The 16,749-nt window shown below is 47.6% G+C and overlaps 1 long non-coding RNA gene across 1 annotated transcript; it reads right to left on the minus strand.

Moving 5' to 3' along the window:
* Positions 1–12,850: 12,850 nt before the first annotated feature.
* On the minus strand, positions 12,851–16,547 carry LOC131823271 (uncharacterized). Its single transcript, XR_009350538.1, has 4 exons — positions 16,314–16,547; positions 15,893–16,000; positions 14,183–14,467; positions 12,851–13,352 (listed from the first exon to the last, which is right to left on the minus strand). It is a non-coding gene; the product is annotated as an uncharacterized LOC131823271 (long non-coding RNA).
* Between the last annotated feature and the right edge of the window lie 202 nt (positions 16,548–16,749).

Consider the following 16,749-nt stretch of genomic DNA (forward strand, 5'->3'; position numbering starts at 1 on the left):
AGACTAAGTATGTATTCATTAAGCCCATTTCAAGATTTGGACTAAAGAAGGAGTACACATTGATAAATAAAACAGGCATGATCACAGCTATCATGGATCTAGAATCTAACTGTTTCTCTGTGACAGTAAAAATCTACATATTAACCTGTATTTTTCTATCTATCTTCTTTGAAATACTTAGGGTCCTTCAGTGTCGTCAGTCTGGGTATATATTCATGAGTCACTTTGTGGGTGTGGAGAAGTTTGTTGTTTGAAATCTTGTGGTTTTTCTGTGCATATTAAATTGCCTCCAGGGGCACCCAGGTGGCTCACTTGGTTACATGTCTGCTTTCGACTCAGGTTATGTTATGGCCCTGGGATCAAGCCCCGCCTCAGGCTCTCTGATCTGCAGGGGCCTGCTTCTCTCTTTTCCTCTACCTGCTGCTCCCCTTGCTTGTGCATGTGTGCTTTCTCTGTCAAATAAATAAATAAAATCTCTTAAAAAATTAAGATATAAATTGCCTCCATTTTGACCTCTAGTGCCTCATTTTTTTAAAAAAGACTTTATTTATTTCACAGAGAGGGAGATTGTAAGTAGCCAGAGAGGCAGGCAGAGAGAGAGAGGGAAGCAGGCTCCTTGCTGAGCAGAGAGCCTGATGCGGGGCTCAATCCCAGGACCCTGGGATCATGACCTGAGCCGAAGGAAGAGACTTAACCCGCTGAGCCAGCCAGATGCCCCCCTCTGATGCCTCTTAATAATGAAGTTTTTTTTTTTTTTAAAGATTTTATTTATTTATTTGACAGAGAGATCACAAGTAGGCAGAGAGGCAGGCAGAGAGAGAGGAAGAAGCAAGCTCCCCGCTGAGCAGAGAGCCCGATGTGGGGCTCGATCCCAGGACCCTGGGATCATGACCTGAGCCGAAGGCAGCGGCTTTAACCCACTAAGCCACCCAGGCGCCCCAATAATGAAGTTTTGAAACAGCTAAACTGAATGTATTTCTTTGCTCACAGGTGCCTTCCTGATAATATTTGTTCACTGTTTTGTTTTAGATGATGAGACTCAATTTAAAACCACTGGGTCCATTTCTCAGCAGGATAGTTTTGGAGAAAAATTATCCAATGAACAGAAAATAGCAAGATTCACAAAAAATGATTTCTGGACCTCCCTTTTTGGAGAAAATTGGGAAGACCAGTGCATTGAAGATAAACACAACAATGAGGGAAGATATTTGAGGTGAGTTGCACTTTGGAGAAAACACAATAGTCCAGTAGAGAATCTTACTATTTCATGAAATTTAAAAAAAAAAACACCAAAAAACTGATAAACCTTCTTCCAGATTTGTTTATTCACAAATCATTCCTTCCTTTTTTTTCTTCATGTGACTCAGACATTGAGCACTGGAAAGAGAATTCAGTGGGAAACAATGATCAGGGAACCGTATGTGAGAAACACTTGTAGTACTAGGCTGTGCTTAATCCCATTCCCAAAGCAGCTAGTTTTTTCCACTTTGAAATAATTCAAACATGACAGAAGACCTGTATTTATGGGGTACCTGGGTGGCTCAGTGGGTTAAGCATCTGCCTTCAACTCAGATCATAATCCCAGGGTCCTGGGATTGAGCCTTGCATCAGGCTCCCTGCTCAATGGGGAGTTTCCTTCTCCTTTTCTCTCGGCCCCTCCCTGCTATGGTACTCTCTCTCTCTCTCAAATAAGCCAATAAACTCTTAAAAAAAGAAAGCCTACACACACACACACACACACACACACACACACACATATATAAATGGTAGAAATATAATCCTAGTACTCATTAACAAATATTAATAATTATGAATATACAAACCATTAACAATGTCACCCCCATTTTTTTTTAGCAGAAGTCATATAGTGGAGAGACTCTGTGAAAGCAGCAAAGGTGATACATGTGGAGAAATTGTCAGCCATACTCCAAATATTAAGCTGTACAAGAAAACTTCCAGTGGAGTAAAACTGTATGAATGCAGTCAGTGTGGAAAAGTCTTCAGGCATCGTTCATCCCTTAAGAGGCACAAAAGGAGTCACACTGGATGCAAACTTTATCAATGTGAGGAATGTGGGAAAGCGTTCAGTTGTTCTTCATACCTAAGAAATCATGTGAAAACTCACAGTGGAGAGAAACCTTATGCATGTCAGCTTTGTGGGAAAACATTTATTCGTTCCCATTCCCTCACTGGACATATAAGGAGTCACACTGGAGAGAAACCCTATGTGTGTAAGCAATGTGGAAAAGCCTTCAGTTGCCCTAAATCCTTTCGAGTACATGTGATGATGCATAATGGTGGGAAACCCTATGAATGTAAACAGTGTGGAAAAGGCTTTAGCTGTCCCAAATCCTTTCGAGTACATATGATAATGCACACTGGAGAGAAACCTTATGAATGTAAGCAGTGTGGGAAAGGCTACTGTTGGCTCACATCCTTTCAGAGACATGTGAGAATTCACAATGGAGAGAAACCCTATAAATGTGACAAGTGTGGGAAAGCATTTGGTTGGCCCTCATCCTTACATAAACATGTCAGAATGCACACCGAGGAGAAACCTGTAAATGCAAACACTGTGGGAAGTTCTTCAGCTGGCCCCCATCCTCCCAAAAATGTAAGAAGGCAGACTGGAGAGAAACCCTATAAGTGTGAAAAGTGTGGGAAAACATTTGGTTGGTCCTACTCGTTACACAAACATGTCAAAAAACACAGTGGAGAGCAACCCATAAATGCAAGCCATGTGGGAAAACTTTCAGTTGGCCCTCATTCTTCCAAAAATATAAGAATGTGGACGAAAGAAAAACCCTTTAAGTGTGAAAAATGTGGGAAAGCATTTGGTTGGTCCTCATCTTTACACAAACATGTCAAAAAACACAGTGGAGAGAAGCCTGTAATTGTAAGCAATGTGGAAAAGCCTTCAAATGGCCCTCATCCTTCTAAAACAGTAAGGATGTAGACTGGAGAGAGACCTCATACCTGTGAAAAATGTGGGAAAACATTGTAAGCAATGTGGAAAAGCCTTCAGTTGCCCCCAATCCTTTCATAGTCATGTGAGAACTCACAGTCAACAAAAGAAAACTTGTAAGTAACGTGAGAAAACCTGATGCAAATTAACTCGCCTAACACAGTGGAAAATCCACACCAGAAGAAAAATCATGCAAAAGTTACAAAGATGGTATTACTCAGTATCTCATCCTTAATGGGACCTCTAATTTTATACTATATTTTTAAATTGTTCTGTAAGTGTGGGGCCTTTAGACTAATGTAACATTGATATTTGTTTAGATTTTCTTACTGGCCCAGTGTGTTCCAAATTGGGTATCACTTTCCCATTACATATATTCCATCATATTCTCATCCTGAGAGAAACTATGACTTTTGAAGTTGGCACTTTTGTTTACATAAGGTATGTATTCTCAACACCCTTTTTTTTTTTTTTTGCCAGAGTTTCATTATTCCATTTTGCTTGGTTCCAATTTTGTAATTATGTAAATTTGCAGAAATTTATAGGTATGCAGTGGTTTTGAAAGAATATATATATATATATATATATATATATATATATGTCATATGAACTATTATTTCCATCTGTTACTATATGCTCTTTGTCCTGGTTTCTGGTTAGGAAGTTGACAATATGTTTCAGTTAAGAAGAGAAGGAAATTTAGAGGTGTAGATGGTTCTGCTGGATTGTGTTCTGTCAACATAGGTAAGGCTAGAAACTACATTTCTGAAGAGGCCTTCTCTATATGGTTCCATGATAGAATTCTGTAAGAGCCCAGCTTGCATGAGATTTGGAAGAAGCAATTTTCAGTTTATTGAGCCACCACCACATAAGGAGATAGAGAGATGCATGGGGACTTGGTGGGCACCATCTGCAGCATATTTTCCTGATTGCTACTCTTGCCAATCAAAAGTATCCTCAAAATACATAGCAACTGCATGAATTCCATTTTGTCAGAGGGGTGGCCTTTCACAGACACCCTACCAGCTTTCCCATCACGGAGGTACCTCCGTTGTTAGATGTCCACAGCTTATATTTTCCCAAAAGCCCTATACTGTCCACCAGGCCACTGGTTAGGATGTCACGGCTGTTGATATTATCTAATGCTCTGAGCTCTTTTCTCTAGATCTTAAAATATTCGAATAACATCTGATTCATATGGTGAACACCTCATTCGCTTATTATTTCTTATGCTTCTATGTTTCTGATTCCAACTAGAACAGATGCAATGGAGCATCCATAACAACATACGGGGCAGTGTTTCCCTGTAGCGTCATTGAGCAGCTACACTTACCCAGTATTTCTGTGAAATAAATAAGCATTACTGACATATTGGGCAGACAGTGTGGGTTTTCTGTTACTCAGCACTGAATACAACCCCTCAGGATATGTTGTTATTAAGATTGAGTATGTGTGGTTGGACACAATGTGTACTTTTTTGGTTGAACAAATGCTGTGTTTCTGAGAAATAGTCTATTAACTGTTTTCATATGAGTTATGTACTTTATAAATGTATAAAATGTTTCTGAAAAATATCCTATTAACTGTGTTTTCAAATGTATACTAATTTACTTTACTCTTTAATTTACGGAAACTTGGGGTGCCTGGGTGGCTCAGTAGGTTAAGCCATTGCCTTTGGCTCAGGTCATGATCTCAGGTCCTGGGATCGAGCCCTGCATCAGGCTCTCTGCTCAGCAGGGAGCCCGCTTCTCCCTCTCTCTCTGCCTGCCTCTCTCCCTACTTGTGATCTCTGTTTGTCAAATAAATAAATAAAATCCTTTAAAATTATGGAAAGTTATTAAAATATTGTAACTATCCCCTGTCAAATCAACTTTGTAGCTGTGAATTTAGGAATTACACATTCTGAGTCAATATTACCAGGTGCATTCAAATCTAGACATTTTTCATGCTAGAAAATTTTATTTTGTATACTGCTGCAGTTTTGTCAATATAATTTCTTATTCATAATAGTAAAAACTCAATAGTTTAAGCAATTAAGTAGTAAATAAGTCTAGCAAATGATAAAAAATATTCTGATGAGACAGTATTTTAAAAAGTCCATTAGATAATATAAAAGTGGAGTGAAGTAAAATATAAACCATGACAAGGCAGGTAAAAGGGGATAAGAATGAAGGATAGAGGCCTCAGTGAATGGGAATATCATTGATTCATGTATACTTACCCCACCTAATATGCCTTAGATCCTTTCTGGAACTATTCAAAAGTGTTCATAAATAGTGGGTCATGATATAGAAGTAATTCCCCACTCGTGGAGTTAATAGTAATTATTTCCCATAAAAGTGAAGATACAGTTTAGCCACAACTTTGCAATGGTTTAAGATTTAGGCATGTCATATATGTTTACGAGACTGGACATGGATATTTGGGATCAGACAGTTCCTATGAATTGGAAGTACAGTGTATAGATGTTTGTATTTAACATCCTTGTGAAATATTTTGAAATGGCCTCATATATTTGGTAATATCATTTTGGGGCTCCTACACATTGACTGACATTAGTTCTGCAGAAAATCAGAGTTCCTCATAGTTTAGGGAAACTTATATTATCCATACAGTTCTAACCCCTCTATGAGCAGAGCGATATCTATGCAGGTCCACTGTGATTTCCTAACAGAAGCAAGGAGAAGAGGTATGCGTGGTAAAAGGGAAAACTACCCAAAGAATAAATGAAGTAAGCTGCAGACTATGGATATCCTTTTGAGTGACATCCCAATTTATTAGACAACCTCACATAGGGAACTTTTAAAAGGATTTTATTTATTTGAGAAAGAGAGAGAGCAAAAGCACTAGCATGCATGCAAAAGCAGAGACAGGAGGAAGCAGACGCCCTGCTGAGCAGGGAGCCCAACTCAAAGCTCGATTCTAGGACGCTGGGATCAAGATCTGAGCCAAAGGCAGACTCAACCAACTGAGCCACCCAGGCACCCCCTAGGGAAAGTTTTAATAACCATCTATAGCAGGAGAACTTGTAAGCTTTTGTTTTAATAATCCACAAAGCCCAAAATGTCCATTTTGCTTGTTACAGGTATTCTTTCCACATGCTTAGACTTCCAATACATATTAGAAAAGAAAAACATAACAGCACTGCATTTAGTTAAGAGGCAAATGAAGTCCAGTCTTCATCCGTTTCTCATGTTAACTCTTGTTTTCACAGCACAGCAGAGATTAGTGTTATTGCATGATCCTTATTACCTCATTTGGTCACTTCTCCCAATGTCCTTCCAGTAGTACAAGTGACAGAAGTCAGGCATGTAAGCAGGGTCCTGTGTAAGCTTATGCACCCAATAATGGTGCACAATGATAATGGAGCCTCTCTATTTTTTAGGCCTAATGTGTGCTATCACCTGTACTGGGCACTGTTGGAAATTTGAAATCTCCCAATTCTGGAGGACGAGTACACAATTTTCAAAATGTAACATTAAATTTTAAACAGAGGATTGAAGGGGCATGCGGATGGCTCAGTTGGTTAAGTGTCTGCTTTCAGCTCAGGTCATAATCCCAGGGTCCTGGATCGATCCCCAGCTTGGGCTCCCTGCTCAGTGAGGAGACTCCTTCTGCTGCTCCTTCTCTCTCTCTCTCTCAAAATAAATATATAAAATCTTTTCTAAACGAATACAGTATTCAAAATACTACATTTTTATGACATTCTGGAAAAAGTAAAGGTATAAGGAACTAAAATAGATCAGAGGAGTAAGAATGGGGGGAAGTTTGTCTACAAATGGGCACTATAGTTGTTTTCTTGGGAGAATGGAGTGTTCTGTATTTTGACTATGTAGTAAAAGTATGAATTTATGAAAAACCACAGAACTATACTTAAAATGGCCAGTTTTATTCTTTTTAAATAAATTATTAGAAAACAAAGAAGCAAAATTTTCTTATTAACTAAAGGAAAATTTAAACCCACCCACATCTTTATTTTTCGGTAAGTAATAACAGTGCTCTCCACCTCCTAGAGACTTGTGACCCATCAGGCCTTTCTTGGGACTCGCCTGAAGTTAGAACACACTGCAGGGTCACACTGTCCGCACCTGAGTCACACTACCTGAGGGAAGTGAGAGGGAACCAGCAATATGTCTCTGGATTCACACCATGCTCTGGGGGGCCCAAACTCAGGGAATGCTGTGGTTTAAGATTAAAAAGTAATTCCAGAGCATTCTCACGGATCCTCAGGGGGTGCAGGGGTGGAGGCATTTGGCCTGGCGGTGGGCATACACATTCGGTCCTGTCCTGAAGCCATCTGCAACTCAATTCAGAGCACCTGACATCCAGGGGTCAAACCCGACCCTGATCCGCGCTGCTGCAAATTTTGGCTCCTGATGTACACTGGAGGTGCTCCCCCGTTCATCCCCGCAGAAACTCCACATGGCTGCAACGAGAGTCCGAGGAAAGAGCGAGACGCGGCGACTCATATTCTTTCTCCGGAGCAACGGCTCTCCAGGGAACTCAGCACCCTACCGCCAGCCTGGCATCCTCGCCTTCGAACTGGTCAGAGCCTCAACGCCTAGCACGTGCGCACCATACCCAGGACGACGCCACGCCCACAGCCATGCGCATGCGCACGCCCTCATGCCCGCAGTCCCACTGTCTCCCGCTTGTTCTCACCTACTAGCCCAGCCACGTCGCGCATGCGCCGTGAACGCCACGGGTTTCTTGGGCTCCAAACCTCAGCTCCAGGCAGAATCTGCAAAACCCTTCCCGCTGCAGACGGTATTCACTTCCTGACCGCGAGCCACGGCGGATCCCACGTCCTCCGGGGAAATGTAGTGCAGAGTAAGAGCCTCCTCGGAGTTCCCGACATGCAGCGCGGAAGCCCTCGCATTGGGGCCGCGGAGACACCTGGGAGTTCCGGGTTGGCTGGAGTACGCAGGCGCAGGCTCCCCCCCTGGCTGTGGTGGAGCTGAGACCCGACTTCCGGCTTCGGGGAAGCAGAGAATGCGCAGTCGATGTCTGGGTGGGCGCAGGTGCTGGAGGAGCCCGCCCGCGAGTCCCGCCGCCAGGCTACCAGCTTCCGGTTGGCTCCCGGGTCCCAGAAGTCCTCGCGCATAGCCCGGAAACCGGAATGCCGGAGATGGAGGGACCTTGGCTCTCAGCAGCGGGATGCGGTGAGTGCGGTGGGCTGCGAACGCGGGCGGGAGAGGACGCAGGCTCGGTGGCGGGAGCCCACCTAGGAGCCTGGCAGAGAACCCTCCGACTGAGTGGGAGTGCAGGGGCAGCCTTTTGCCTCCAGGCACCTGGTGGAAATTGGGGGAACCATGCAGGAACCCCCCCAAGTGTGAGGGGGTGAGGAGCCCTCTCCCGGCAGAAGCCTACTGCACAGCGTGACCGTGGACACTGCCCGCTTGGCTGTCGGGTCGCAGGCTCTTGGGTACCAGAGGGTCATGGACATGAGCTCAGGTCGGTGCAGGCGGGCCCGTGCGCCATCAGAGTTCTGCAGTGTGATCGCCTCTTTCCAGCAAGTCTGCCGGATGCTCCTTGGGAATTCCTTACGGGGGCAGCGGGGGCACCCTGGGCTGCTTGCTGTGGGCACTTGACCCTTTCCAGGGCGGGTCAGATGCGTGTGAGCCCTGAGTGCTGGGATTGAAAGGTCCCCCAATACTGAGTCTGTGATTAAAAGAGCGAGACTGATACAATGAAGGTCAAGCAAAGCTTTATTTTGAGCCAAGCATCGAGAATCAAACTGGCTGTTTGGGGCCATCTCTTCAAAGAGACGACTCCTCTCTGCCTTACAGATTAGCTTTTTTTTTTTTTTTTTTAAAGATTTCATTTATTTATTTGACAGACAGATTACAAGTAGGCAGAGAGGCAAGCAGAGAGAGAGGAGGGAGCAGGCTCCCCGCGGAGCAGAGAGCCCGATGTGGGGCTCGATCCCAGGACCCTGAGATCATGACCCGAGCTGAAGGCAGAGGCTTAACCCACTGAGCCACCCAGGCGCCCCTACAGACTAGCTTTTAAGGGCAAAGGCCATGTGGTTGGGCCTGGTCACACACAGGTGGCCAATGAGATTGTCACACAGAGAAAGCTGCACAGTCCTGCTAGGTCACGCATAAGTGACCAATTGAATTACAATTTGCCCTATAGTAGATATTTGAACTAGCCTATCACTTTGGTCAGAGTTGGCGCCCAAAAGGCCCCCAAAGGGTGGGGTCCATAGTCCTTGGTAGCTAGGGAGACAGTATGTGCCCCCACTGATTGGATACCTCCACCTGGCCTGACCCACCCTTGTATTTGGGCTTGGTTACCTGGGACTGGTTTCTGGGACTTGTTTTTAAGTAAGTTCCCTGAGGGGGGGCAGGGTCAGTTTAAGTTTTACTGCATAAACTACAAAATCACTGTTTAACTGGATGGAATCGCTCTGGCTAAATAGGCCCTTACATTCCCCCCCTTTCTTTGGAGATTAGTCAAATTTTTGACTTTTCAGCCAATTCTATGTCCTCTTTTTAATGGCTGTCAGACTCTTTTTAATGACTCCAGTGTGATTTACCCAGAAACAGCATTCCTCTCCTAGGGCTATGCAGAGCCCCCCTTTTTCTAGAAATAGTATGTGAAGCCCTAATTGTCTGTATTTCCCACCTATACTTTAATAATAGGCACAACAATAAACTCAGTGAACTCATTGTTCTGAGTCTTAGCTTTAGTCCACTATTGGCGGGGTCCATCAGCAGCGGTATCCATCTCTGGGGGCATCCTTGTCCTCGACTCATTTGACGTGATTTGTGCGAATCCAGGCCCTGATGCCCTCAACTTCCACCGCTGTGGGGGTAGTCAGGATGACAGTAAATGGTCCCTCCCAGCGAGGCTCCGTTTCCCACTTGGTGGTGATGTATCCAAACCAAGTCCCTGGGTTGGTAAGGATGTGGTTCCACCTCTGTCTCTGTCTCAGTGTGGGCAGTTCGGATCCCTGTGTGGGTTTTTTTTTTTTTTTTAGATTTTATTTATTTATTTGACAGAGATCACAAGTAGGCAGAGAGGCAGGCGGGGGGTGGGGGGGAAGAAGGCTCCCTGCTGAGCAGAGAGCCCAATGTAGGGCTCGATCCCAGGACCCTGGGATCATGACCTGAGCTGAAAGCAGAGGCTTTAACCCACTGAGCCACCCAGGTGCCCCACGCATGGGTTCTTTTTAAGACAGACTGTAATGCCTGCAGTGACTGGACTACAGACTGATCAGTCATATCTGCTAGAGCAGCCTCTTGTAGCCGAGGGCAGAGTGGGGGAGTGGGGCCTCCCAAACATTATTTCAAATGGGGTCACCTTGTTTAAGCAGGGTGTACATTGTGCCCTGAGGAGGGTGAAAGGAAGGAGAGCCACCCATCCATCGCCAATCTCCAGAATTAGCTCTGCCAAGGTCTCTTTGAGAGTCTGGTTCATTCTCTCTACTTGCCCAGAGCTCTGGGGCCAGTAGGCACAATGTAGTTTCCAATTTGTGCCCATGGCCTTGGCCAATGCCTGCGAGACTGAACTCACAAATGCAGGGCCATTGTCTGACCCAATCACGAGAGGTAACCCAAACCTCTAGTAGCTTTTTGGCTACCATTCCTGCCATCTCATGTTTTGCAGAAAAAGCTTCTACCCAGCCTATCATCCATACAGATGTTGGCGGTCTTACCCTTGGCCATCTGCAGTGCCTTGGTGAGTGCAATCAGCTCCATTTTTTGTGCCAAGGTTCCGTGTGGCAGGGCTGCCATCCAGAGTTTCTGCTCAGGAGAAACCACTGCAGCTCCCACATACCTCTTTCCATCGACCATGTAGCTACTCCTGTCTGTGAACAGAGTCATCTCCACATCTGGGAGGGGAGTGTCTCCGAGATCTGGCCTTATTCCTGCGACCTGGGTTCCCGCAGTCGTGTGGGTGGTCAGCCAGCTCCTCTGGCAGCAACGTGGCTGGATTTAGCACCACTGAGGGCCAGAAAGTCACTTTCAGTTCTTTGAGGAGAAGGGCCTGATAACCTGTCACTTGGGCGTTCGTCATCCACTGGTCTGGTAGAGTCCAGAGAAGGCCCTCGATAGCGTGGATGGTGGTCAAGATGAGATTTTGACCCGAAATCAATTACTTGCATCCTTGACCAGGAGGGCCGTGGCAGCAATTATGTGGAGGTAAGGGAGGAACCCAGCCACTACTGGATCTAGTTTCTTGCTAAGATAGGCTACTGGCCTTTGCCACGCCCCAGAGTCTAAGTCAAAACTCCTTTGGCCACCCCTACCTTTTCATCCACATACAAGAGGAAGGGCTTGGTAACATCTGGGATAACCAATGTTGGGCACACAGTAAGGCTGTATGTAATTTTCAAAATGCTCCTTCTGCCTCAGCTGTCCACTCTACCATAGTGAGTCCTCCCTTAGTTCGTAGAGAGGTCAGGCACTCTCCGTGAACCGTGGCATCCACGGCCTGCAGTAGCCCACTGTCCCAAGAAACTCCCTCGGGGCGTGGTGGAGCCGGGGGTATGGGGTGATCACCTGTTTCCTGGACTCAGACAGCGAACACACTCTCTCATGGAGATCAGAGCCTAAATAAGTGTCGTGGCTCTGACAGAGCTGTGCTTTCTTTGCTGACACCCGATACCCTTTTCCATGCAGAGTCTGTAAGAGAACTCTGGTCCCCTGCCAGCATGACTCATAGTCCTCAGTGGCTATTTCTGCTATCCCACTAACTCAGTCAGATTCTTCCCTTCAAATCCTTCAACTTTCTGAAGTTTCCTTCTTATATCTGGGGCTGACTGGCAAAGGCAAGATCGTCTAAAGGAGCTATTGTGCAACTTCTTTGAAGTTTACCTCAAGTTGTCTAGCTAGGTAAACAAACATTTAAAGACAACCAAATCTAGAATTTAACATCCATAAGGGTGTGCTATTAAAACATAACTTTTCCTTCTAAAATAACCCTCATTTCCAGAGATAGCCAAGTCAGGACTAATTTATTTGAAAAATGAGTCTAGTTTTAACAAATTTGGCCTAATTATTTACATAAGCTCAGCAAGAACAGTGACGATTTGCTTTTAAGTAAGTTCCCATGGGTGAGGGGGCAGTGTCAGTTTAAGTTTTACTGCATAAACAACAAAATCACTGTTTAACCAGATGGAATCACTCTGGCTAAATAGGCCCTTACAGTTCCTAACTCTCTTTTCCTAGGTCACGGTGTCTGCCATTCTCAGGGAGTAGACGCCAACTACAAAACATATTCTCCTCTGGGAAGCACACCTGCTTCCCAGAGGAGCCCTGGACAGAGCCCCGGGGAAACCCGTCGCTTCCTGCTCTACCCGTGACCCCCATCCACACCCGCCCCTCCCCTCCCATGGACACAGCTGCAGTCCTGTCACACCCAGAAAGGGCCTGGCCCAGGTGGACAGGAACTCGGGCCGACATTTCTCAAGATGTCGGGCCCCTCTCCTCCCTTGCAGAATGAATCAACTCTTCCGTGTTCTCTCCTCTCTAGACAATTGCCACCCATGGTGACGGCCCACCTAAGAGGGATAGCATACTTTTATACTTAAAAGTCTTTTAGGTACACGTTCAAAAAGCGATCTAAAATACATGTCTTTCCAGTACAAAACGACCACTTGAAAGCCTTAAGTACATCTCATGATGGCGGTAGTCCAAAAAGTTCCTGCTCCCAGGCTTGGGTGCTGCTAAAAATAAGACCAGACCAAAATGGAGTCACTCACTCAGCTCCCTGTCCCCAAACCATGACTTCATTGCCATTTCGGCCTCTTCCAGAAATGGAATCTTAAACCCATCCATCAGGAATGAGCTCGTCATATCCAGCTGCTAGATCCCTGCCATCCCAGAAAGGAAGGTGACCTGCCACGACCCATTCGCCTCCCCACCAACTCCCGGCTTTTTAAAAGATTTTATTTATTTGTCAGAGAGAGTGATAGAGCACAAGCAGGGGGAGCAGCAGGCAGAAGGAGAAGCAGGCTCCCCGCCGAGCAAGGAGCCTGTTGTGGGGCTCCATCCCAGGACCCTGGGATCATGACCTGAGCTGAAGGCAGACACTTAACCTACTGAGCCACCCAGGCGCCCCGAAATTTGCTTCTTAAATAGTTCCAACTCCCAGGAGCACCAAGCTCTCCAGAGGCAGTGGGTTCCAAAGGTAAATGCATGTCTGTCTAATAGCGAACAGATCTGGATTTGGTATAAGGAGAAACTTGACTCAGGTGACAATAAACTGATCCAAGAGGTACAAGCATCTCAAATCAGACAGGAAGGGGCTTTTCTCTTCCACGTAGAAGGGGAAGTTGGACTGATGGGGGCACCCAGAGGAGTACAGGGCCAGCGTGGCTGGACTGGACAGGGCCTCCTGTGGTCAAGGTGTTCTCACTCTCGGGAGAAACGGACTGCTGTGGGAAACAAAGGTGGAAGAGAAACCATTACATTTCCTTACTACTTACAGCCTGGTGACAGGTCCCTGAAACAAGCAGAGTGACATTCCTCTAGGGACTCAACGGCTTTGATGTTGATACTATGCTAAGGGCAGAAGGCAATCCTAGCCTGACCCCCCAGGGTCCTGTAAGTCTACTTTAAGGTATAAAAATTCCTTTGGAAACTTCCTTTCTTTCTATTCCCCAAGATACATGTTGGCATTCATCCCACAAGCATACAATCGACCAACCCACTGATACACATTTGAAGGGTTTCATGACTCAGGGTTTACAAAACAGTAATGAGGCACTTTTCCCAACAACAGCTACACCCTCTAGATTCTGGAAACCTTGCTTCCAGAATTCCTTCCAGACATACGCTCTCCCTAACACCCGACCACCTTGCATGGATGTAATGGGCCGCTCCTCATGGCCCCAGTGCAGCTCCTTCTGCCCAAGGGTCCTGTTCCCTGTACTTGAATAAAACCACCTTTCTGCATCAAAGACATCTCAAGAATTCTTTCTTGGCTGTCGGCTTTGAAACCCAACATCTTTCCTACATCACAGACCCGGAGCTGGGTCCCAGTCCCAGTGTTTCCTAGGTGTAGGAGGGGACCCAAATTTCAGGACTCCTGTGTGGAGAGAGCCTGAGAACTGTGTGGTAAGAAATGGGTTGCAGGGAACACTTGGTCAAGCTCCAGAGGTGCAGGGTCTCTGTTCTTAGAGGAAGGACACAGAGCCATGAGGACCTCATTCCCACAGTGATTCCCAACACCTGAAGTCCACAGGCCCTCCTGTCCCGTTCAGACCTGTCCCCTCTGTCCCAGCTCTGGACAAGGGGGAGTTCCGTGGGGAAACTGAGTCAGGATATCCCAGTCTGGGAGGAGGGACCCAGCTCCAGTGCTCGATGGCCGCCCCATCAGGAGATGTGAGGTTGTGGTCAGAAGCTCTGCCAGGTCACAGGTTCTAGCAGGGGAGAGCAGATCCGTCAGGGTGCAGGGGCTCAGGCACCATCCAAGAGGGAGTGCTCCCAGGCTCCTCTCTGTGGCTTTGGGTGGGCCTCGCCTTCATATGCTCCTGCCCTTGGGGCCCTCCTGGGGAAAGGCATTGAGATAGTGAGTGCATGGTGGGGGTGGGGGTTGCCTGGGTGGGGGCTGGTTCCCACCTGAATGGGTTGTATACTGGTTCTCCCAATACCCTTAGGGGCCCCCAACCCAGCTCCCACCCTTGGCTGTGGGGTTGGGGTCCCAGAATCCAGACAGGTCCCCACTTTCCCCAGGAATACCTGGCCAGAGGGGTCCTGGCCACCCTAATCCTTGGCCAGATGGCATCCAAGGGACCACAGGGCCATCAGTTCTGCAGCCAGGGTATGAGGGGGGAGGTCTTGGTAGGACCCGCTGTACCTGAGCAAGAGGTGAGGGAGGGACACCCAGAAGACAAGTTGACCAACGTAAAACCATTTTGGTTTTAGGCTAACCCTCAATATAAAAGTCATCAGGTCATGCAAAGAGTCACGAGATCAGACTCAAGAACAACTGGACCCCACTCCCTACAGCAGTGAAAGCCAGAAAGCTTGCACATGCTCAAAGTCGTTCCCTGTAGGTATGTCTCCAACTCTAAGACAAAGGAAAAACTCACCTCAATGTAAATGATGAACCCAAAGTTAAAGGGGAAGCTCCTCCCTGTAGGGTTAGCTCATTGAAACAAAACAAAACAAAACACAACAGGGGCACCTGGGTGGCTCAGGTCATGATCTCAGGGTCTTCAGCTAGAGCCCCATGTGGGCCTCTAAAATCAGCAGGGAGTCTGCTTGAGAGTCTCTCTCCCTCTCCCTCTGCCCCTCCCCCAATAAATAAATAAATCTTAAAAAAAAAAAAAGCACTTATAAAGGCTTTGGTTAGAGGTTCCGTTTCCCCACTGTGAGGAGAGACCATCTCCTTTCTTACTTGTATACTTGGTAAATCCTTGTCCCTTTCTCTAAATGGCTTGCCCTTGAATTTTTTTTTTTTAAGATTTTATTTATTTATTTGACCGAGAGAGATCACAAGTAGGCAGAGAGGCAGGCAGAGAGAGAGGGGGAAGCAGGCTCCCTGCTGAGGAGAGAGCCTGAGGTGGGGCTCCATCCCAGGACCCTGAGATCATGACCTGAGCTGAAGGCAGAGGCTTTAACCCACTGAGCCACCCAGGCGCCCCGCCCTTGAATTTTTTTTGAAAAGATTTTATTTATTTATTTGATAGAGAGGGAACACAAACATGGGGACTTGGAGAGGGATAAGCAGGCTTCCCGTGGAGCAAGGGGCCTGATGTGGGGCTCAATCCCAGAACCCCGGGATCATGACCTGAGCTGAAGGCAGAGGCTTAACAACTGAGCCACCCAGGCACCTTTGCCCTCCAATTTCTTGCACAAAGACAAGAACCCTCTTGGTGCGAGACCTGAGGCCCGCCCTCCCAGGGCCTTGCCCCTCTGGCATCGTAACTGAACCCGGGTCCTTCTCCCCACTGGCAGCAAGGCCACCTACCCAGTCTCGGAGCGCGCAGCAAGGACAGGAGTTGGTAAGGAGGTGGCCTGACGTCTGCCTATCACGAGTGACAGTAGAATGAATCCGTTGTCCATCCAAGGACATTACCTGGGAGGGATAAGACACCCAGAGAAGGGGGGGAACATGTTGTAAATCTCACAGAGACGGTGAGACTGTGTCCACCGGAATCCACAAACAGCCCTTGGATCGGAGAGCAGGACCCGACAAGGCCTGGCTGAAGGCGCGCCGACCCCACCGACATTACAGCTTCCGCTAACGCAGCGATGATGCTCGCTCGGCGTCACTAAGGACCGCGACGCGAGCCCAAACCACGTCGAGATGCCCCTTCCCCGCCCGGGTGGCTGGAATCCAGACGCGGGGAACCGGCGCCGGGCGGAGACCCCGGAGGCTTGACCCCCACCTCCGCGCCCCGTGATGGCACCGGCTCCCGGGCTGCGCTCCAGCACGCGGGACAGGGGCTCCGTCCCCTCGCCCAGGCGGGGACCACGGACAGCTCCGTTCCGCCGCGTCCGGATCGGGCGCCGCACGGGGGAGGCTCCGCGGGGAGACTGCGTCGGATTCCGGGGGCGGAAAGAGGGCGCAGGCGGGTCGGCGGGCCGGAGTCCTCCGGGTTGGGAGCCGACTCCCCCGCAGGCAGGTGAGACACGTGTGGAGCGCTGGCCTGTCAGTCAGGATGCGGGAGGCGGGGCCTGGGAGCGCAGCCTGGTGTGGGTCCCCAGGGGCGGTGTCGGGAGTGCAGCCCAATCAGAAGGTAAAGGGCCGCAGGCTGGCCTATCACGGCGCGGCGAGCCCGATGTCCCGGAGGAATGTCCAATCAGGGTCGGGGTGGTAACCCC

This window comes from Mustela lutreola, chromosome 2 (genome assembly GCF_030435805.1).
Source record: "Mustela lutreola isolate mMusLut2 chromosome 2, mMusLut2.pri, whole genome shotgun sequence".
Lineage (NCBI taxonomy): Eukaryota > Metazoa > Chordata > Mammalia > Carnivora > Mustelidae > Mustela > Mustela lutreola.